The sequence below is a fragment of the Phyllobates terribilis genome, unplaced genomic scaffold (assembly GCF_046119375.1).
Source record: "Phyllobates terribilis strain yellow unplaced genomic scaffold, ASM4611937v1 Scaffold_3__8_contigs__length_932513732, whole genome shotgun sequence".
NCBI lineage: Eukaryota > Metazoa > Chordata > Amphibia > Anura > Dendrobatidae > Phyllobates > Phyllobates terribilis.
The window spans coordinates 811,564,542-811,578,640 of record NW_027362763.1 but is presented as its reverse complement, the minus strand read 5'-3'; positions in this window follow the sequence as shown (position 1 = coordinate 811,578,640).

Genomic DNA, 14,099 nt, shown 5'->3' with positions numbered 1-14,099 from the left:
CTAGCTCCAGGCAGGTCAGAAACTTACTACGCAGAGGCAAGAAACAGGAGGCCCTACACCCGCTCATTGGGGAGGATCCTGATATTCACCCTTCACCCTACAGTGCTCCGGGATGTGCCTGAATTTCCTCCAGTAAAAGGTACTGAAGTGACTACCGTGTCCGTTCCCGTTCTTGCTCTGACCCAGCTGGGTCTCGCCTGTCCTGCATTCCCCCTGCATACGCTGCCCTGAGACCTAGCTCCACCTGTGGGGAGCTATACCATCGAGCAGCCTTATCACGGGTCTCAGTGGACTGCTGCAGCGCTGGTGCTTCTCACCAGATACCACAGGTGGCGTCACAAACTCTTATAAAATTAACAATTATCCACTCTTTTAAAGAGTGACCCCAGGGTACGGGCCAGGGAGCCGACCACCGCGACATCCCCAAGGCCAGACAAAGGCCCGGGTACCGAGTCATCCCCATCCCCTGCGCTAGTCACATCCTCCTCCACCTCCTCCGTTGACCTCATCGACTGGCTGACTGTGGGTTGACAGTAAGTGGGATCTCCAACCTCGTCATCATCACCCTGTGTTATCACACCCGTCGTCCTCAAAGCCAACCTCTTCCTGCCCTGACCGAAAAGTCAAGTTGTCGCTCCAATCAGGTATTTGAGTCTCATCATCGTCTTCATCATTGTCTCCACCAACAGGAGTGACAGTTTGGGAACGAGGGTCTACATTATGCTCAGAACCTTCTTCATCTGGTCCTGGATCCGACTCATAAAAATTCTGGGCATCAGTGCAGATCATTTCCTCGTCTGGATTAACAGAAGCACTGGAGCAGACTTACGTTTCCCAGGCTATAGTATGAGTAAACAGCTCTGCAGACTCAACCATCTGTGTTACCCCATACTCAGACGGGCAGCTGGAGACTTGGGAGCTGTGAGGAAGCAAGTGCGATTGGGGTGACACCTCTGAGGACTGGAATATTTGTGATGTTGAAATTGAGGTGGAAGAGAGCCCACTTGAAGGAGCACTTGATATCCGCTGAAGCACCTGCTGTTTTTGTGCCTCATCTGGAATTTGTAGCGATGGGCGTGTCCGTAAGAAAGGGATCGTATCACAGTGTCCACGAAAAGAAGTCGACATCTTAGCTTGGCTGGAAGATGGTCTTTCTTCTGCAGATGTTACCCTCCCCCACTGCGGGGGGGCTCGACCCACCAGCGGACAGGCACCAGTATTGGGAGAGGGGGGCTGGCCGTCAGGGTCCACCGCGGCTCTGGCACAAACCCGGCGACACGGAGGTGGCACGGGCAGAAACGAACTGGCCGTGTCGGCTTCTCACTTTTTGGATTTTAGAAGAGCATGACATGCCTATATCTGTGTCTCCCCCTCCTTTTACTCCTCCACCTCTTTTCTTTTCGCATGACTATATGTACTTGTCACTTTTCCATGTGTTAGTTATGTCTTCTGAGCAATTTGTCAGCTTTTGGACACCTTTGAAGGTGTTTTCTATGTGTTTCTATGTGTTTTTGTTTGCCTGCCATTGGTTTTAACGGTGTTCGAAGGTGTTCGACGAACAGTTCGACGAACAGTTCGGCGAACACACGGGTGTTCGACGAACCGAACCGAACTCGAACACTACGGGGTGGCTCAACACTAGTGCTCACCCCTCCCCCTATCTATCTAGGACCAAGCTCTAGGGACATCAGAGGGCTTAGGATCCTACTCGGCGATAGGTGTGAAACCTTTATAGGGACGGTAGGGTAGACAGGGTGATATTAGATCTGCCTAGTGGTCTCCACTCCTCCTTTCCCTAGTGTTGAGGATTCCTTCCGTTCTTCCCTTCATGTTGCACTTAGTCTTTCCCACAACATGCGCGACAGAAACATCAAGATCTTTGGAGATGGACTTATAACCTTGAGATTGTTCTCTTCTCCTCTTTCTGTTCTCTAAGGTTAGAGTGGCACACAGACAGACATACAATTCAAAGATTGAGTCAACTTCTCCCCTGTGTATCTGGTTTCAGGTGTGATTTTCATATTGCCCACACCTGTTAATTGCCACATGTGAGTTTGAACAAGCATCACATGCTTGAAACAAAGTTGTTTACCCACAATTTTGGAAAGGTGCCCATAATTTTGTCTGGCTTATTTTGGGGGTTTTACACACAAAGGAAATAAACAGGTGTTTAAATAACATGTCTTATTGCAAGAATTTTCTGGAAGAAATACTTCATTTTCTGGAACAATTTTAAACAGAATGAGTCCAACAAAGAAAACAAATCTGAAGATTAACAAAGGATTTTGGGTTGTAGTGTAGTGCACAGTGTCAGAAAGCTAGGTTTGCATCCTAGTTCATGGGTCTTCCAGCAGGGAAATGACCTCAAACATACTTCAAGAAGCACACAGAATTTGATGGAAAGAAAGCGCTGGAGAGTTCTGATGTGGTCAGCAATGATTCCAGATCTACTGTACATCCCATTGAACACCTGTGGAGAGATCTTAAAGTTGCTTTTGGGAAAAGACACCCTTCAAATATGAGAGATCTGGAGCAGTTTGCAAAAGAAAAGTGGTCCAAAATGACATTTGAGAGGTGTAAGAAGCTTGTTGATGATTATAGAAAAGCAATTCATTGCAGGTATTTATACCAAAGTATTCCAAATATTAAGTTGAGGGTGCCAACAATTTTGTCCAGCCACATTCTGGGGTTTGTGTGAAACTGTGTCCAATTTGCCGTTTTTTTGTCTTGTTCCAATACACACAAAGGAAATAAATGTGTATAACAAAATGTGTAATTGCAAAAATTTTCTGGGAAAAATACTTAATTTTCTGGATCAATTTCAAAGGTGCCATCACTTTTGGCCATGACTGTATGACTTTACACAGTTGCAAAAATTGAAACAGATTGATTGCAAAAAAATGGCTCTTACAATTTCATTAAAAAAAAATGTTGTGTGCTAAACACTAAAATTAGTAACGTCCTCCAGGAGTTAATAACATCAATATTTAATAATATATATTGATTATATTTTAATGTATTCTTTAACAGTATTGCTTTTTTATTTATTTATTTATTTTTAAAGTGAAAGGAAGGAAAAACAAACGTTTAAGCATTAATGCAGTTTAGAAGAAATCTCCTGCTAAGACTCTCATAAAAAGCATGTTTTAAAGTTGAACATATTCATTATCAATAACAATACAGAATAGCTTTTCATATGACCACATATTGGTAGCTAACCATGTAAACACAAAAGTCACTACAGCAACATCACTTTCCTTTCTCCCTTATGAATTAACATCCACTTTCCTGTAGAACATTAATTATTCTGTGCTAGAAAAAGAATGAGTTTAATTTACAATGTAATTTATGACACACTTGCATTTTCTCATACTGAAAATGTTTTTTCGTCATTGTTTTTGTGTTTTTAATTTTAAAAGTGAATTGCATTTACAATACATATAAACTGGCAAAACATATGAAGGTATAGTATTACATTGATGCTTGATTTTAACCTATTTTGGTTTTCTTGTTTATTTTAACAAGTCTGTTTTTATAAATACAGTGTATCTACATTTTTATCCTACTGAAATAGTTAAAATAGCTACTACTATTGGGATCTAAGGGGTAAGGTCTCTTCTTGTGGAGAGTGACATGCTGGACACACCCCAGTCAGAGGCCTCTCATACAGCCAAGTCAGATCTTTTGCTTTGTAATGAGGAGGGGCAAACACCCCAAAACACATGTCAGGAATTACTGTAGAGTATCTGGTTTCACTTCTATCCCAAGTCAAGTGGCAAGACTTGTTATAGGGTCAATATTGACTTTTAGGATTGCTACTTCCAGTAGGTGGCACTAGAATTCATGTCCTTTTCTTCTCTGAGCTATAAGTTTCCTTACATTAGCATGTCAGGTGTGTCACTCTCCACAGTAGAGACATTACCCTTTGCACCCCAGTCAGAGGCCTCTCATACACCTAAATCAGATGTCTTGCTTTGCACTGACTTGTCAGCAAATATTGTGTCTGCTTTGGCTTTTATTGACTTTTAGGATTGCTGCTTCCAGTAGGTGGCACTAGACTTAATTTTTTTTCCTTTTCTGAAGAGACAATTTTAACAGGTAAATCCAGCGAATTATCTAGTGACTAGAGATGAGAGAACCTTTTTAACGGTTCAGTTTGGTTATGATTGGCTAACTTCCCCATGTTTGCTGAATTCAATGGGATTCAAAACCAAACGCATAGACAAGACCTTCAGAAAGGCCCACATCTGCCAAAACAGCTCAAACTAAGCACCAGGAAAAGTTGCATCAATTGACCCAGAGTACAAATAGTATAATTAAGCTAGAAATGCTGGTTCAAGCCCTGCCCCAGGCTCTGTTTCATTCATCCATGCTGCGCAAGCATTGATCAGTAACAGGTGAATGAGAGCCTTGCCATATTCAGGCAACACACACTAAGGAGACCCAACTTGGAGTCCAAACATTTCCAAAAATTAGGGGCAGACACCACTAAAGTGGCATCAATTTCCCCAGAGAAGCAATAGAATAATTTGGCTCTGACACTCCTTCCACTACAGGCAACCCACCAGATGGAGACTCAACTTAGAGTCTCCCCATTTCAAAAAATTGTTATTAACATCAGCAGTAGTAGCAACTAGTGTTGAGCCACCCCCGTAGTGTTCTGGTTCGGCTCGGTTCGTCGAACACCGGCATGTTCATCGAAAGTTTCATCGAACGGTTCCTCGAAAACCGTCAAACACCGTTAAAACCAATGGCAGGCAAACAAAAACACATAGAAACACATAGAAAACACCTTCAAATGTGTCCAAAAGCTGACAAACTACTCAGAAGATACAACTAACACATGGAAAAGTGTAAAGTACATATAGTCATGCGAAAAGAAAAGAGGTGGAGGAGTAAAAGGAGGAGGAGACACAGATATAGGCATGTCATGCCCTTCTAAAATCAAGAAAGGCTGGAGTAAAAATCTAAAATCAGCCTACCAACACCCAGACGTCGTGACAAGAAAATTAAAAAAAGAAATATCTTTAGGTAGAATGGCGGTTCCATTCAGAACACTTTCCTTACAAGACGTAGTGGTATCCCCGTTGGGAGTCATGCCAAAAACGGAATCCAATATATTCGGACTAATCCACCATTTGTCATATCCATGGGGCAGGTCAGTAAACAACAACATCGACGCGGAACCAAATACAGTAGTATATACTGTACCTCCTTTGACAAGGCAATCAGGCGGGTCAAGAAGTTGGGAAGGGGCACCCTAATGGCCAAAACAGACATTGAGGGGGCATTCCGGTTACTTACTACCTGTGCCTCCGAATAGTGTCTGCCTATTAGGCTGCTTCTGGGAAGGAGCATACTATATAGATCGCTGTTTGCCCATGGGGTGGTCCAGATCCTGCTCACTATTTGAGGCGTTTAGTTGCTTCCTCGAATGGGTCGTCATGGACGTTTCTAACGGGGCACATATTATCCATTACCTCGACGACTTCTTATGTCTGGGCCCAAAAGATTAGCCATAGTGTGAATACACGCCGTAGTCCACCTGTGAGAAGGAGAGAGCTGGAGGGAGAGCGGACACCACAGAGCCGAGGGGTTAGATGGAGAACGGAAGAAAGAAAGAGGGCGAGGGTGGTAAGGGAGTATGGTGGAAGGCCGACCTGAGCTCCCCCACGTTCCTGCTGGATGGGAAAAAGCCCTGGGAAGAAAAGCCGCTTGCACATCCCTTTGAGGTTACGGGCACAAGCGGGCAGAGGGACTACGCTGGAGTGTGAAGCCGACACGGCCAGGCCGTTCCTGCCCGTGCGCCTCCGTGTCACCGGGTTTGTGCCAGAGCCGCGGTGGACCCTGACGGCCAGCCCCTCTCTCCCAATACTGGCGCCTGTCCGCTGGTGGGTCGAGATCCCCCGTGGTGGAGGCAGGTCTAAGCTCTGTAATTTAAATTGGCTCTGTAATTTGAATGAGTACACTTTAAATCCCTTTACAAGGAGGGCAAGTTTGGTGCCAGCAGCCACGGTAATTCCAGCTCCAGTAGTGTCCACTAAAGCTGCGGCAGTTAAAAAGCTTTTATAAGGATCGAGCTTGGCGGTCCGCCGCAAGGCGTGCTACTGTCAGTCCCAGCCCCTTTGCCTTGGGGCGCCTCCCCGATGCTCTTGACTGAGTGTCCCGGGGGCCCGAAGTGTTTCATTTGAAAAAATTAAGTGTCCAAAGCACAGGTGGTGTAGCTTGCTTAACAGCTGGGCTACTCCGCAGACTAGCAGACACTGCTACTAGGTCCAAAGTATTGCCTGGGCTAGATGCAGTTAAAAATTGTTATTAGATACAAAGGCAGTGTAGCTTGCTTCAGATGGGCTACTCCGCTGACAACGAGACACTGCAACTAGCCCAAAATGATTTCCTGGGTTAGATGCTGTAAAAAATTGTTATTAGATACACAGGCGGTGTAGCTTGCTTCACAGCTGGGCTACTACGCTGACTAGCAGACACTGAAGCTTTGGAGCAGACCTCTGATTCCCAGGCTATAGTATGAGTAAACAGCTCTGCAGACTCAACCATCTGTGTTACCCCAAGCTATAGTGTATGTAGTTTCTTACTGTTTAAGGGGGGGGAGCGACCCGACCCACCTGGAATAGACGATGCCAACGTCATGTAAAACACAGCAAGGGGACTCCAAAAAGAGTCTCCATTTTTTCCAAAAATTGTGGCACAGACACCACTTAAGTGGCATCAATTGCCACAGAGTTGCTTAAAATGGTTGGTGAGGTGATTTTCCAAAATCCTCAAGCTTTTAGTCTCCCCAGGATGACACAGAGGTAGAAAAGTCCTTGCGGATCCATGATTTGTTCATCTTTATGAACGTGAGTCTGTCTACATTCTCAGTGGACAGCCGCGTGCGCTTATCTGTCAGCACACCACCAGCAGCGCTGAACACACGTTCAGACAGAACGCTGGCTGCGGGGCACGACAAGATCTCCAAGGCGTGAGTGGCGAGCTCAGGCCATTTATCCAGATTGGAAACCCAAAATGAGCAAGGGTCCAGTGACACAGTCATGGCTTCGATGTTCCCTTGGAGATACTCCTGTACCATCCTCTCTAGGCATTGACTATGTGTCAGACTTCTTGTCTCCTGTGGCCTTGCAAAGGATGGTCTAAAAAATTGGTGAAACGATTCTACAAAATTGCTGTTACCAGCAGATACGGTGTTACTGTTACGGTTTGAGTGATGAAGACTCGACAGTCCCATGGTTGGCAAGTTAGAACTGTGAGATTCACCACGTGCACCACTGGTGTTTTGTGGAAAAGCAGATGTAAGATTCTGTAACAGCCTCTGCTGATACTCCTGCATGCGTGAATCCCTTTCTATGGCAGCAATTATTTCGGCAAATTTTCTTTTGTACCGGGGATCTAAGAGTGTGACAACCAAGTATTCGGGATTACTTCGAATTCTGACAATCCAAGGGTCATGTTGCAGGTAGTGCAGCAAGAAGGCACTCATGTGTCTTGTACATCCAGGAGGACCAAGTCCTTGTTGTGTTGGTGGCGAGGTAAGAATCATGCTTCCTTCCTGTGCCCTCTCCCCCCAACCTCGCACAACAGAAATGTGATCAAGGTCTCCCTCATCTGATGAGTCTTCCATGCCCATCGCCAGATCGTCCTCCACTTCTTCCTCGGCTGCTACACCTTCCTCAACAGTTTGGCTGCTACCATGCGCCCTCGTTAATCTCTCTCCCCCACCCTCCCATGCCTGCCGCCTTGGTGCTGCAGACCGCCTGTACCTTGGAGATGTTATCCCTTCCGCATACGACTCCTCCTGTACTTCCTCCCCCTCCTCTAGTCCCACCACCTGACTCCAAATACTGTTTAAAGTGTGCTCCAGCATGTAAATCACAGGAATAGTCATGCTGATAATGGCATCGTCAGCACTAAACATCTTCGTCGCCATTTCAAAACTGTGCAGAAGGGTGCATAGGTCCTTGATCTGAGACCACTCCTGCAGCGTGATTTTCCCCACCTCTGGATCCCGTTGGCCCAGGCTATGCGTCATAATGTATTGCACCAGGGCTCATCGGTGCTGCCACAGTCGCTGCAACATGTGCAGAGTTGAATTCCATAGTGTCGGCACATCGCATTTCAGCCGATGAACTGGCAGGCCCAACGACTTCTGTAGAGATGTAAGTCGTTGAGCTGCGGGATGTGAACGGCGGAAGTGAGCACTCAGCGACCATGCCCTCTGCAGAAGGCCATCTAGTCCGGGATAGTGGGCTAAAAATTGCTGGACAACCAGGTTCAACACGTGAGCCATACAAGGCACGTGTGTGACATTGCCCCGGCGAAGGGCCGCACCCAGGTTTGTGTAGCACCCCGAGGGCTCGGCTGCTACAGGGGTATTGCACCTCGAACCAGAGGTGTGATATTCCACTTCTGGGTAAGGATGGAGTGTGGACTATGGCTCAGTAAGCTGCATGCACCACACACACCCCATTTCCGAGGGACAGCTCAACGGTGCTCCCACTAGACAGAAGTGCAGGCACGACAGCATCTGTTCCTGGCTGGAGTGGGGAGGGGGAGGAAAACCCAGTGGTGTAGGAGCAGATAGGGGTGGGTCTCTGGGCATAGGTAGGAGCCCATTGGTTGCTAGTCACCTGGGCTCGGTATATAAGGAGGTATATAAGGTGGGCACCATCTTAGGACAGGAGTCAGTGCAGTGCAGAGAAGAAGTTAAGAGTGAGAGGAGAAGACAGGAAGCAGAGCCCCTGCATGGGCTCTGCTCCGCAGGCATTCCTTGTCTGGAGGCTGGAGCCTGAGAGAGAGAGAAAGGAGAAGGAACAGAAAGGAAAGTGAGAAAGGAAGCAAGGAACAGGAACACAGAGAAAGGCCCAGAGACACGAGTGAAGAAGGAACCCTAAGAACCCACGAGATAACGGGTGAAGGGTTGGCAGAGCAGGGTACCGGAACCCAAATTGGTGGAGGCGACTAATCCTCAGCCAAAACCGGAGGTTGTGACCACATCTTGGTGCGACCCCTCACTACATCCACCAGGAAAGCATACCACATAGGGTCAGGGAAACCGGAGAGAGGTTTCGCCAGCAGAAGGCCCGAGGAAGCTGGACAAAGGTGGGTCACTGGTGGGGACGGCCAGAGAAAGGAAAGGAAGGGAGTCCTGTGCCACTCTCTGGAATTGCCTGGGAGTTGGTCGAGCCCCTTGCCTGGTGGACGCAGCACGGCTTGGGCAGTCACCGCCGGTAGCGAGGTGACTAGGACCAGTAAAGAACTGTGAGTAAAGCATTGGAAACTGCAACCACACGTCTCTGTGCTTCTTTGCCGCACCAGCACCATTAGTACTGGGACGCTCACACCATCACTCCCATCATCCACATTAGCTGCCCTGAGGCAATACTTCTCCCGTGGGGAGTTATCCCATTCTTGGCTGCGCATAAAACATCAGCCTCAGCGGTCTGCAGTGCAGCGGCGGTCCCCACTGACCGCAATCCACGGGTGGCGTAGTCGGACAATTACAATACAAATAGACTGCCACTGGTTTGACCACCCTGGGCACGGACCGGGTCACCGCCACGGAGAACTACAACCCCCAGCGATCCGGCTCCGGGTATCCCCCTGCCCAGCACAGGCCCAGGGGGCGCATCATTTGCAGCATTGTCCCTGGCTGCAGGTTCATGAATCTCGGTCTCCAGAGCTGACGACATCTCCTCAGCTGTGTGACTCACATTTCCCAGACATTTCAAAGTAAACACCGCCTGATGCCGTTGAGCCCTGCTGCCAGCATAGTAAGGAGGTGTGCAGGATTCCTTCTGCGCAGTTAGAACGCGGTTGGCATTACCAGACAGGCTTTGGGTGCAGGTGGTGGACCGAGAGGAGGTTGAGGAGGCAGAAGCAGTGGAGGAACTTCTAGATAAAGAGGATTGACGCACAACTCGTGGGGACGGCAAGACTTGGACAGCAGCCCCTTGTCCTGCTGTCACCATAGTTGCCTAGTGCCCAGTCAGCGACATGTAACACTCCTGTCCATGCCTACTTGTCCAAGTGTCTGTGGTGAAATGCACCCTGTCACACACAGAGTTTCTCAAGGAAGAGGTGATATTGTGTGCGACATGCTGGTGTAGCGCATGCACAGCTTTCTTTGAGAAGTAGTGGCGACTGGGCATCTGGTACTGGGGCATTGCGACGGACATAAGGTCTCAAAAATCCTCTGTGTCCACCAGGCAGAAAGGCAGCTTTCTGTAGCCAACAGCTTGCAGATGGTGAAATTCAACCTCTTAGGTTTGGCATGGCTAGGAGGAAATGGTCTTTTACTTGTCCACATCTGATGGACAGAGGGCTGGCTGTTGTGCTTAGACGGGGTTGAGTAGGGTGTCCCCGGCAAACTGCCAGTCTGTGAGGAAGATACAGGTGGACATGTCATGTTGCCTTGATCCAAAGGTGGTGCTCTCGATGTCGGAGAGAGCTCAAAACCAGCAGGTGTTTCCACCTCCAAATGAACTGACGACCTTCCAATCACACTGGCTGTTGCGGGTAAAGAGGTGGCAGGTCTGCGTCCAAAAACATGCGTGACTGCTGTCCCCCCAGTCACAGAGGATGGAGAGGCCATGGATGCACAAGATGTGACAGATGGTGGTTGGCCCGGCCCGCTAGGCCGCATTGTAGCACAGTGAGCTTCTCTCTGCAACTTATGCTTCATATCCATGTGACGGTTCATGCATGAAGTACTCAAACTATAGATTTTTTGTCCTCTACATAGCTTTTGGTGACAAATGTTACAGATAACATGAGTTGGGTCATCCTTTGCGATCTCAAAAAATGCCCAGGCTATGCAAAGCTTGGAGCCCATGCGACCTGAAGAGCCACCACGAATTGTGGTCAGAGGCAGAGTTGTGGTTGAGGATGCAGTTGTTGACGTGCTACCAGTACTCCGTCTCTGTCCAGGAAGGTGCAACCTAACCTCGTCGTCACTAGCATCCTCCTCCACCTCCTCTGCTGACCTCATCGACTGGCTGACTGTGGGTTGAAAGTAAGTGGGATCTCCAACCTTGTCATCATCACCCTGTGTGTTCTCACACCCGTCGTCCTCAGAGCCAACCAAAGTCAAGTTGTCGCTCCAATCAGGTATCTGAGTCTCATCATCGTCTTCCTCATTGTCTCCACCAACAGGAGTTACAGTTTGGGAACGAGGGTCTACATTATGCTCAGAACCTTCTTCATCTGGGCCTGGATCCGACTCATAAACATTTTGGGCATCAGTGCAGATCATTTCCTCGTCTGGATTCACAGAAGCTGTGGAGCAGACCTCTGATTCCCAGGCTATAGTATGAGTAAACAGCTCTGCAGACTCAACTATCTGTGTTACCCCATACTCAGATGGGCAGCTGGAAACTTGGGAGCTGTGAGGAAGCAAGTGCGATTGGGGTGACACCTCTGAGGACAGGAGTATTTGTGACGTTGAAGTTGAGGTGGAGGAGAGCCCACTTGAAGGAGCACTTGATATCCGTTGATGCACCTGCTGTTTTTGTGCCGCATCTGGAATTTGTAGAGATGGGCGTGTCCGTCCGTAAGAAATGTATCATATCACATTGTCCACGAAAAGAAGTAGACATCTTAGTTTGGCTGGAAGATGGTCTTTCTTCTGCAGATGTTACTGTTGCTTTACCACCTACCCCATGGACACAACCTTTTTTTCCATTTCCAACACGCCTATTCCCCTTTCCACCAGCAGCAGGCCATTTGCCACTCATTTTGGTGGTTAACTAATTGGCAACTCTGTAGTTATTTGCACAAAAAATAATGGATGGAAACCGAGCAGTGCTGAGTGGCCAAACTGTGGTACTAGCCCAAAAGGATTGGCTGGGTTAGATGCAGTAAAACAATTTTATTAGTTACACAGGCGGTGTAGCTTGCTTCACAGCTGGGCTACTCCTATTACTACAAGACACTGCTACTAGGCCCAAAAGGATTTTCCTGGTTTAGATGCAGTAAAAAATTAGAATTAGATACACAGGCGGTGTAGCTTTCTTCACAGGTGGACTGTTCCGCTCAATAACAGACACTGCTACTAGCCCAAAAGGATTTCCTGGGAAAGATGCAGTAAAAAATTAGAATTAAATACACAGGTGGTATAGCTTCCTTCACAGGTGGGCTACTCCGCTGACTACGAGACACTGCTACTAGACCCAAAAAGATTTCTTGGGTTAAATGCAGTAAAAAATTAGAATTAGATACACAGGCGGTGTAGCTTCCTTCACAGCTGGGCTACTCCAATAACTACAAGACACTGCTACTAGGCACAAAAGGATTTTCCTGGTTTAGATGCAGTAAAAAATTAGAATTACATACACAGGCGGTGTAGCTTTCTTCACAGATGGACTGCTCCGCTCAATAACAGACACTGCTACTAGCCCAAAAGGATTTCCTGGGAAAGATGCAGTAAAAAATTAGAATTAAATACACAGGTGGTATAGCTTCCTTCACAGGTGGGCTACTCCGCTGACTACGAGACACTGCTACTAGACCCAAAAAGATTTCTTGGGTTAGATGCAGTAAAAAATTAGAATTAGATACACAGGCGGTGTAGCTTCCTTCACAGCTGGGCTACTCCAATAACTACAAGACACTGCTACTAGGCCCAAAAGGATTTTCCTGGTTTAGATGCAGTAAAAAATTAGAATTAGATACACAGGCGGTGTAGCTTCCTTCACAGGTGGGCTACTCCACTGACTAACAGACACTGCTACTAGCCCAAAAGGATTTCCTGGGAAAGAGGCAGTAAAAAATTTGAATTAGATACACAGGTGGTATAGCTTCCTTCACAGGTGGGCTACTCCGCTGACTACGAGACACTGCTACTAGACCCAAAAAGATTTCTTGGGTTAGATGCAGTAAAAAATTAGAATTAGATACACAGGCGGTGTAGCTTCCTTCACAGGTGGGCTACTCCGCTGACTACCAGACACTGCTACTAGGCCCAAAATGATTTCCTGGGTTAGATGCAGTAAAAAGTTAGAATTAGATACACAGGTGCTGTAGCTTCCTTTACAGGTGGGCTACTCCGCTGACTATGAGACACTGCTACTATGCCCAAAAGGATATACTGGGTTAGATGCAGGAAAAAATTAGAATTAAATACACAGGTGGTGTAGCTTGCTTCAGATGGGCTACTCCGCTGACTACCAGACACTGCTACTAGGCTCAAAAGGATTTCCTGGGTTAGATGCAGTAAAAAATTAGAATTAGATACACAGGCGGTGTAGCTTCCTTCACAGGTGGGCTACTCTGCTGACTAACAGACACTGCTGCTAGCCCAAAAGGATTTCCTGTGTTAGATGCAGTAAAAAATTAGAATTAGATACACAGGTGCTGTAGCTTACTTCACAGGTGGGCTACTCTGCTGACTAACAGACACTGCTACTAGGCCCAAAAATATTTCCTGGTTTAGATGCAGTAAAAAATTAGAATTAGATACACAGGCGGTTTAGCTTCCTTCACAGGTGGGCTACTCCGCTGACTACGAGACACTCCTACTATGCCCAAAAGGATTTACTTGGTTAGATGCAGTAAAAAATTGTTATTAGATACACAGGTGGTGTAGCTTGCTTCAGATGGGCTACTCCGCTGACTACCAGACACTGCTCCTAGGCCCAAGAGGATTTCCTGGGTTAGATGGAGTAAAAAATTAGAATTAGATACACAGGCGGTGTAGCTTCCTTCACAGGTGGGCTACTCCGCTGACTACCAGACACTGCTACTAGGCCCAAAAAGATTTCCTCGGTTAGATGCAGTAGAAAATTAGAATTTGATACACAGGCGGTGTAGCTTACTTCACAAGTGGGCTACTCCGCTGACTAACAGACACTGCTACTAGGCCCAAAAGGATTTACTGGGTTAGATGCAGTAAAATATTAGAATTAGATACACAGGCGCGGTGTAGCTTTCTTCACAGGTGGGCTACTCCACTGACTACCAGACACTGCTACTGGGACCAAAATGATTTCCTGGAATAGATGCAGTAAAAAATTAGAATTAGATACACAGGCGGTGCATCTTCCTTCACAGGTGGGTTACTCCGCTGACTACCAGACACTGCTATTATG